General features: G+C 38.0%; 1 long non-coding RNA gene across 1 annotated transcript; it reads right to left on the reverse strand.

Annotated features, from left to right (window-relative positions):
• Nucleotides 1–770: 770 nt before the first annotated feature.
• LOC127430082 (uncharacterized) lies at nucleotides 771–1,803 on the reverse strand. The gene is made up of 3 exons (XR_007895408.1): nucleotides 1,689–1,803; nucleotides 1,341–1,488; nucleotides 771–820 (listed from the first exon to the last, which is right to left on the reverse strand). It is a non-coding gene; the product is annotated as an uncharacterized LOC127430082 (long non-coding RNA).
• Nucleotides 1,804–9,674: the final 7,871 nt, after the last annotated feature.

Raw genomic sequence — 9,674 nt, forward strand, 5'->3', positions numbered from 1 at the left:
GAGTTATATTTTGAAATAGCAAACTGTCTCAGCTGCACACCTGTAATCGGAGCACCTGAGAGGGATATTGATACCAGGTGTAAATAACCTCTATATTCTAGTTTGTATCTCATTCTCTATTAGACGTCTTGTATTGTGTCACTGCAGATGTTTGCAGATGTTACTGCAAATAAATCAGAGTTTATGACACTATATTACACAGAATGTGAACGAGACAGACAGACGGAGACAGAGAGACAGGCGTCTGTCCTGCTGAGTGGTGTCTCTCTGTTGGGGGTTTATGGAGGTGATGTAGGTTGTACAGGAGGAGGTGTTTTAATGTCTTCAGCATATGGAGGCACTGTATAAATCTATCATCAGAGAGAAACATGAGCTCTGAACGGGTCGTATGGTGTTTATTTAACTCAACCCCCCGTCTCACACACACTCAGTCTGGCTTGGGTTAGTTTAGTCCACATGTGAATGCAATAATAATGAAAGCCACATCTCTAAATTCAAATGAAACTTCAGTATATCTGCAAGAAAACACATCCCCACATGTTGGCTGAATGACTATTTTAAGTTGCTGTGATTTTATTACTGATTTAAAACTATGTAAACGGTAAATGAATCTTTTGTCATTCTGTACGGCTTCTTTTTCTTTTCAGTTCAATCCTGTCTGTGTGTCTCTGTTTCTCTCTGCTCTGTTGAGTTTTATATGACAGTGCCATTTTCTGCTCGGCCTGAAGAACAAACAGAGAGTCATAAAAGTGTCAGCAGCCATTCATCAGCCCACATCTACCACAACAAACTCTATTCAATCTGCTCAATTCTACTCTAACTCTATACCTTCAGCTGACACCTACCACAACAAACTCTATTCAATCTGCTCAATTCTACACTAACTCTATACCTTCAGCTGACACCTACCACAACAAACTCTATTCAATCTGCTCAATTCTACTCTAACTCTATACCTTCAGCTGACACCTACCACAACAAACTCTATTCAATCTGCTCAATTCTACTCTAACTCTATACCTTCAGCTGACACCTACCACAACAAACTCTATTCAATCTGCTCAATTCTACACTAACTCTATACCTTCAGCTGACACCTACCACAACAAACTCTATACAATCTGCTCAATTCTACTCTACTTAACTCTATACCTTCAGCTGACACCTACCACAACAAACTCTATACAATCTGCTCAATTCTACACTAACTCTATACATTCAACCCACACCTACCACAACAAACTCTATACAATCTGCTCAATTCTACTCTACTTAACTCTATACCTTCAGCTGACACCTACCACAACAAACTCTACACAATCTGCTCAATTCTACTCTACTTAACTCTATACCTTCAGCCCACATCTACCACAACAAACTCTATACAATCTGCTCAATTCTACTCTAATTAACTCTATACCTTCAGCCCACATCTACCACAACAAACTCTATTCAATCTGCTCAATTCTACTCTAATTAACTCTATACCTTCAGCTGACACCTACCACAACAAACTCTATTCAATCTGCTCAATTCTACACTAACTCTATACATTCAACCCACACCTACCACAACAAACTCTATACAATCTGCTCAATTCTACTCTACTTAACTCTATACCTTCAGCTGACACCTACCACAACAAACTCTACACAATCTGCTCAATTCTACTCTACTTAACTCTATACCTTCAGCCCACATCTACCACAACAAACTCTATACAATCTGCTCAATTCTACTCTAATTAACTCTATACCTTCAGCCCACATCTACCACAACAAACTCTATTCAATCTGCTCAATTCTACTCTAATTAACTCTATACCTTCAGCTGACACCTACCACAACAAACTCTATTCAATCTGCTCAATTCTACACTAACTCTATACATTCAACCCACACCTACCACAACAAACTCTATACAATCTGCTCAATTCTACTCTACTTAACTCTATACCTTCAGCTGACACCTACCACAACAAACTCTACACAATCTGCTCAATTCTACTCTAACTCTATACATTCAACCCACACCTACCACAACAAACTCTATACAATCTGCTCAATTCTACTCTAATTAACTCTATACCTTCAGCCCACATCTACCACAACAAACTCTATTCAATCTGCTCAATTCTACTCTAACTCTATACATTCAACCCACACCTACCACAACAAACTCTATACAATCTGCTCAATTCTACTCTAATTAACTCTATACCTTCAGCCCACATCTACCACAACAAACTCTATACAATCTGCTCAATTCTACTCTAATTAACTCTATACCTTCAGCCCACATCTACCACAACAAACTCTATACAATCTGCTCAATTCTACTCTAATTAACTCTATACCTTCAACCCACACCTACCACACCAAACTCTATCTCATTCTGCTCAGTTTTCGTAAGGGTTAAACAAATTGGGTGACAACATTCCATTTTTTGAACATAGAAATGTATTCTAAATAAAAATTAATAAAACTAGAAAACACCCTATTTTATTTAGAAATTGAATCAAAATAGAGTGATAAATAGCAGCAATTAACTAAATATTTCACTTTTAAAAAAGAAGGTAAAGGCTGCGTTTCCCAAAAGCATGCCAATGCTTTCTACGATCTACCTGGGCTCACGATGCTTTTGGGAAACGCAGCCAAAGTCTCTTCAATCGTTTATGTGAACTAGTTAATTTATCGGAACCATCTGAAAGAACTGACTCACTCAAATGAATTGGAGTTCCCAACGCTAAATATAAGTGAATCGTTTATTTTAACTAGTTCAAGTGAATCAGTGGATAATTTAAATAACAAGTTCATCTAAAGGAAACTTCCGAAAGAACCGATTCACTTAAATGATTCAAGTTTCCCAGCTCTACAGATGATGTGCTACAGCACTTAATCTAAACAGTCTGCTCAATTCTCCTCTTAAAATCTGATTTTATCCATGCTTGTCCTCATTCAATGAGCAAAAGCCAGAGTTATCACACATTCTATATTCACACACTATATTTTAGACAAGACTCCAGCATCCTGAAATATTAGGTTATTCATGATTAATGGATTTTTGGCACGAAAAGGACCGTACTAGCCCTCCGCTGTGTTTAATTGAGCCTGATGTACGCTTGATTCACGATTCATGCTGAATGCTGAAGTGAGTTTGTTTGGAAAAATCATAAATTCTCTTGGTGATGACAAGGGAAAGTTCTCCTGATCAAAGGAGGAAATAAACACACTGTGTTTGAGAAAATAAAAACTGCGAAGAGAATCTTTCCGTCAGAGGATGTTTAGCTCTTCTGTTTGTTATACACACGTGACATCTTCCTCTCATTCAGTTCGGTTTGTACATAAGAACTCTTGATTTCAGTGTGAACTTTGTCTACGAGATCAGAATAACATGTTTATTAAAAGGAAATTTCCGGGTTCAATTTAAGTAAATCTATATCGATAGCATTTTTGGCATCATGTCCATTCTGACATACAAACATGCAAACGTTTTTACAGACAATGCACTTTTTTAAATACATCTATGGAGCATGTGTACAGCACCCAGAATACACAAAGGGATAGTTCAACCAAAATGAAAATTCTCTCATCATTTACTCACCCTCATGATATCCCAGGTGTATATGACTTTCTTTCTTCAGCAGAAGACATTTGAAGAAAATTAGAAAAATACAGCGGTTCAGACTCCAGCGGTTAAATGAATGTCTTCTAAAGCAACACAATCAATTTTTATGTGAGATAGATATTTAAGTACTTTTTTTTTAACTCTAAATCATACTTCCGTCAGAAGTGGTACACGCGTGTGATGTAATCGCATCGGCATTTGAAACATGCAAGAACTGAGGCACGTGCGTCACACCCGGAAGAGCAGCGCTGTTTACAAGTGAGGAGGAGGAACACTGTAGGGACAGTCCCGGATTGAAGAGGTGTGCCCCGGTGTCCTGACAATTCTCTGAAAAATGTAATTATTTCCCGGTTTCACCTGGAAGGCTCACTGATTTTTTTTTCTTTGATTTTCTCCCTTTTTCTCCCCAATTTGGAATGCCCAATTCCCAATGTGCTCCAAGTCCTCGTGGTGGCGTAGTTACTCAGTGACTCCAGCCAGGTCTCCTAAGCAACCAAATTGACCCGGTTGCTAGGGAGGGTAGAGTCACATGGGGTAACCTCCTCGTGGTCACTATAATGTGGTTCTCGCTCTCGGTGGGGTGCGTGGTGAGTTGTGTGTGGATGCTGCGGAGAATAGCGTGAAGCCTCCACAAGCGCTATGTCTCCGCGGTAACGCGTTCAACAAGTCACGTGATAAGATGCTCGGATTGACGGTCTCAGATGCAGAGGCAACTGAGATTCGTCCTCCACCACCCGGATTGAGGCGAGTCACTACGCCACCACGAGGACTTAGAGCGCATTGGGAATTGGGCATTCCAAATTGGGGAAAAAAAAAAAACAAAACGCAAAGGTGTCACACAAGAGACTGCTTGGACTCCACCCTCTTGTGGAGCGTTGAATTCTAGTTAAAAAGTACTTAAATATTTATCTTTTTCACACACAAATTGATCGTGCCGCTTTAGAAGACATTAATTTAACTGCTGGAGTCATATGAATGATGTTTATGCTGACTGTCTGTGATTTACGGAGCTTCAAAAGAGAAATCTCCATTAACTTGCATTTTAAGGACCCGCTGAGCTGAGATATTTTTATATTTTTCTATAAATGTGTTCTGCAGAAGAAAGAATGTCATACACATCTGTGATATCATGAGGGTGAGTAAATGATGAGAGAATTTTAATTTTAGGGTGAACTATCCCTTTAAATTCTACACAAGCAACTATCAAACTGGTTTGTTGCTTCCAAAAATTCATGTACCCTGAAATCAACCCCATTCTGTTGAATTACTGACATGCACCATCAGACGTTTTTGCATCAATTCAAGCATGAACACCTTTCCCACCAGTGCTACAACCCGTTCAGAAGTTGTAGGTTTCCGAGGTTGCATTTTCACTGTAAAATGGCATTTTTACTCCACTGACAGTTAGGTTTAGTGTTGGGGTTTGGGTTAATAAAATATGCATTGCAGTTCACATTATTACATCATTTACAACTAAAAACAAATCGCTTTTGGCGCCACTCTGTGGACATTTCAATTGGAGACTGGAGTTTAAGCCAGCACGTCCGTTTAACAACACTGGCAAGTGCAGTGCTTTGAATTTCATTAAGCACAGACTGATTTCAGCAGCAGAACTTTCCATCTTCTGTCACCGAATTCACAGAGTGATCAGTCTGACATTAGTTTGATAGACTAGTATTATAGAATCACTCAACAGCTATAAAAGTAAACCCGGTTACTTTTGCTTGGTATCCAGGATACGTGGAAGAGAGGTGACGTAACTATCTGTAACATGAGAAACCTCCAGTATTTTATAAATTTACCTTTACATCATATAAAAGTGCAAACTGCTTTGTCACTTTACATGTCAAACCCCTTGAATGTTTCCACCGTCTGACCAAGGGGAGTAGTTTTAGGTACGATATACGTTGGATATTCAATCAGTTTATGAACTGAGAACTTACTATAACCTTTGGAATGTAATATATGTGATATATCACACGTGATATATGTATTATAGCAGAGTTTGCATGATAAAACATGTCAATCGAATGAATGCTTGGACACCGGTGACGTTTTAGCACAATGTGTGAACTTTTCAGACAGTCCCTTACGTGCCGTAGGCAGATACAGTATCCAACAAACATCAAACTTAAGTTACTTTACCTCGCTGGGGTCCCCATTGAACGATTTCGCAACCTGACTTTGACATATGGGATGCATCATTTCAATGTTACTGAACTCTCAGCTCTAAACATAATAATCTATTCTAAACTGTACACAACACTTAAAGTCACCATGAAACAGAGTTTACAATTTCACATTGATCATATGATGCATTTACAGAGTGATCAGGCCATTCAGATATTTATCAACTTTGATGAAAGATTCTGAAGACAAACATGAATTGAACTGATAAAAGGTTCACAATAAGAACAGAAAATTGAGTCAGTTGTGGTTTAACGTTGACTTCAGTCTAATTTGCTTTAAGCATAAGTATATATATTAAAAAAAAAACAATAGAGTCTCCAAGATCCAGACACATGCGGAGTGTGTGAAAATGGTCTTGTTTTTGCAGGTGTGTATATGTGAGCGTTTACAGCAGCAGGGGTTGAACTCTAAATGAACATGAGTTTTTTCCGCCTGACGAGTTTTGTGCACTTATTCACGCTTCTCTCACAATGTGCTAATTACCCACAACACCCCCAAACAAACAAACAGAAACAATTAAGATGTTCGTTCTGCCGTTCACTCTCTTTCTTTTTTTAGCACAGTGGTTCTTTCGCTCGGCTCTGTTATGGAGCAAAAGTTATAATTTAGTGTCGAGCTGTTCCCACAGCGATGAGAACTGGGCGCGCTCACCTGAGAAAAACAATCCCATCACAGAGCGACAGTAATTACAGAGAGACAGAAAGAAAAAGGGAGGGAGAAGACGACAAGGGGGTTAGAAATATCAGGAGGGCAGAAAAACACTTCAGTGCATTTCAGAATACAAGAGAGAGAAAATAAAACGATGGAAGAAGAAAAAACAAGGGAGGGAGGGAGGGATGGATGGATGGATGGATGGATGTTGTGGATGGAGGGATGGATGGATGCTGTGGATGGATGCGATGGATGGATGCTGTGGATGGATGGATGGATGCTGTGGATGGATGGATGGATGCTGTGGATGGATGGATGGATGCTATGGATGGATGGATGCTGTGGATGGATGGATGGATGGATGCGATGGATGGATGGAGGGATGGATGGATGCTGTGGATGGATGCATGCTGTGGATGGATGGATGGATGGATGGATGGATGCTATGGATGGATGGATGGATGCTATGGATGGATGGATGGATGCATGCTGTGGATGCTGTGGATGGATGGATGGATGGATGCTGTGGATGGATGGATGCTGTGGATGGATGCTGTGGATGTATGGACGGATGCTGTGGATGGATGGATGGATGCTGTGGATGGATGGATGGATGCTGTGGATGGATGGATGGATGGATGCTGTGGATGGATGGATGGATGCTGTGGATGGATGGATGCTGTGGATGAATGAATGCTATGGATGGATGAATGCTGTAGATGGATGCTGTGGATGTATGGATGGATGCTGTGGATGGATGGATGGATGCTGTGGATGGATGGATGAATGCTGTAGATGGATGCTGTGGATGTATGGATGGATGCTGTGGATGGATGGATGGATGCTGTAGATGGATGCTGTGGATGTATGGATGGATGCTGTGGATGGATGGATGGATGCTGTGGATGGATGGATGGATGCTGTGGATGGATGCTATGGATGGATGGATGCATGGATGCTGTGGATGGATGGACGCATGCTGTGGATGGATTTATTATACTATTGATAATATTGAAATATTGATATTTTACTTTGTGTGGTTCAAAAGTACTGATTAAACTAGATGTCGAGACAAACTTTAATGTTAGTCATTTGCTTTTTTGAGTTTTTTTTAAACATTTTAAGAGGTTTTACAGTAAGTAAAAGTAAGTAGAGAGCATCTTCAAGCAGATTAAAGGGCTTGTGTGTAAATCACTCATTTAAATATTCTGTAAATATTCTGTATTCTGTAGTCTTGGGGATTTTTGGACACTTTGAAAAGGCTTAAATGATGTCTTCGCAGGGCTTTTCGATGGAAGAATAATAATGGTAGGCAAGCTGTAGTGTCGTTCCAAACAGAATTTCCCCAAAAATGACCAAATGACCACTATTTTTAAGCCCCACACCTCTCAGCCCTTCGAAGCTCTCACAATTTAGGGTAAAGTCACTGAAGGAAATAGAGTGTAGGAATGATCACTCCTGAATGGAACACACCCCATCATTCAGATGAGTTGAAAAGATATGGCAGTGTGAGCCAGAACTGCCTGAACTCTTTGCCGAATTTCACCAAACCATTGAACAGATACTGTAGGAGCCTGCTGTATTTGTTAATTCATCAATATTTAAAGTGTTTAATAAAGTTTAAATATTTCATAATTTATTATGGAACCTTTATATGCATTTTGTATGCATAATTTGTAGTATTTACACTGAGTTTACATTATGTATAACAAACGTTAAAATAGTACTGTCTCTTTAAGAACAGTGGCTGTTCAGCGAACGTGTTTCAGTTGAGCAGTTTCTTTACTACATCCGTGCTATGTGTTTGAATTAATCTGACTGTAAATAACAGAACAGGTATTAAAAGAGACTTAAATCAATGAAAATAGATTGCGTAGATCTCAACTTTAAAAGATAATTGGACTGGGGTGCCCTAAAAGAACATTTTCTAATTCTCTATGTCCTGCTCTTAAATCTACCATCACACACACACACTCACACACACACACACACACACACACACACACACACACACACACACACACACTCACACACACACACACACACACACACACACACTGGACGCACTCCAAATAGCCATTTGACCTCCTTTAGATCAGGTAAGAGTCCTTCAACTGACCAGTTTATCATCTCTCTCTTACAGTACATGCACACAGTTTCTCACATGCAAGTTTTTGCTTAAAACTTGTCTTTAATACCTTTAAAAATGTGACATTTATCATTTACCTTCCATAATGATACATAATTCAGAGTGAAAATTATATTCAGTGGGAAATTAAGGGTGGGACTTGATTTTATTAATTGGGATTTGATTGTATCATGGATGTTAGGAAATGATATTATTGGTTAATATTTTCCCCACCTACACAGTCTTGGTTACATTAGCAGAAAACAAGCGTTGTTTCAAAGATGGAGGAAGTTATTACATTTATTTTATTTTTAATCATAAATGGGTTAATTTCATAAAACCCATCATCACAAACATGTCTGGGTAACATTTCACAGCAAAAAACAAAAGAAAGAAATAAGAAATGACATCTTGATTAAAGGAAATGGAGCCTATTTTAATTCAGTATTTATTAATTTTTAATTCAGATTTATTTATTTGCATTGTGACATTGTCATGACGCAATTAAGCGCATTTCCCCCCAAATTTACATTACTGTTATGCAAAAAATAAATAAATAGAAATATAGTTTTTATATATATATATATAAATGTGTTATTTAAATTAATAATTGATAAATGCATTTATATTTATAATTATATTTACTATATTATAAATTATAAAGAATTTACACATCATGGTAATGTTAATATTCGCCACCTTAAATTTATGCTGATTTAAATCAATTAAAATAACTGAATTTCCATATTGTTTCCTTGACTAAAAATGACTATTACAGTAATGAAAATAATGAAAATCAACATTAAGAATAATTAGATTAACAAACTCAAAAGTAACAAATTGGAATGAATTATTTAAATGTGAATTTGTGGGAAAACTGCGTATTTGTTGAAAATAAAATGCATTTTTTATTTTATTTTGGGGTGTAATGTGACTAGGACATGTACTTTGTGAAATGTACCCAAATAATAGTTTTACAATAGTTAAATAATAGTTTCAATAATAGTTTCTGGAAAGACCATAAAATACTGTGATGTGCCATAAACTTCAATCTAAACAAACAAAGTGAACCAAAGCA

This window comes from Myxocyprinus asiaticus, chromosome 39, assembly GCF_019703515.2.
Source record: "Myxocyprinus asiaticus isolate MX2 ecotype Aquarium Trade chromosome 39, UBuf_Myxa_2, whole genome shotgun sequence".
Classification (NCBI taxonomy): Eukaryota; Metazoa; Chordata; class Actinopteri; order Cypriniformes; family Catostomidae; genus Myxocyprinus; species Myxocyprinus asiaticus.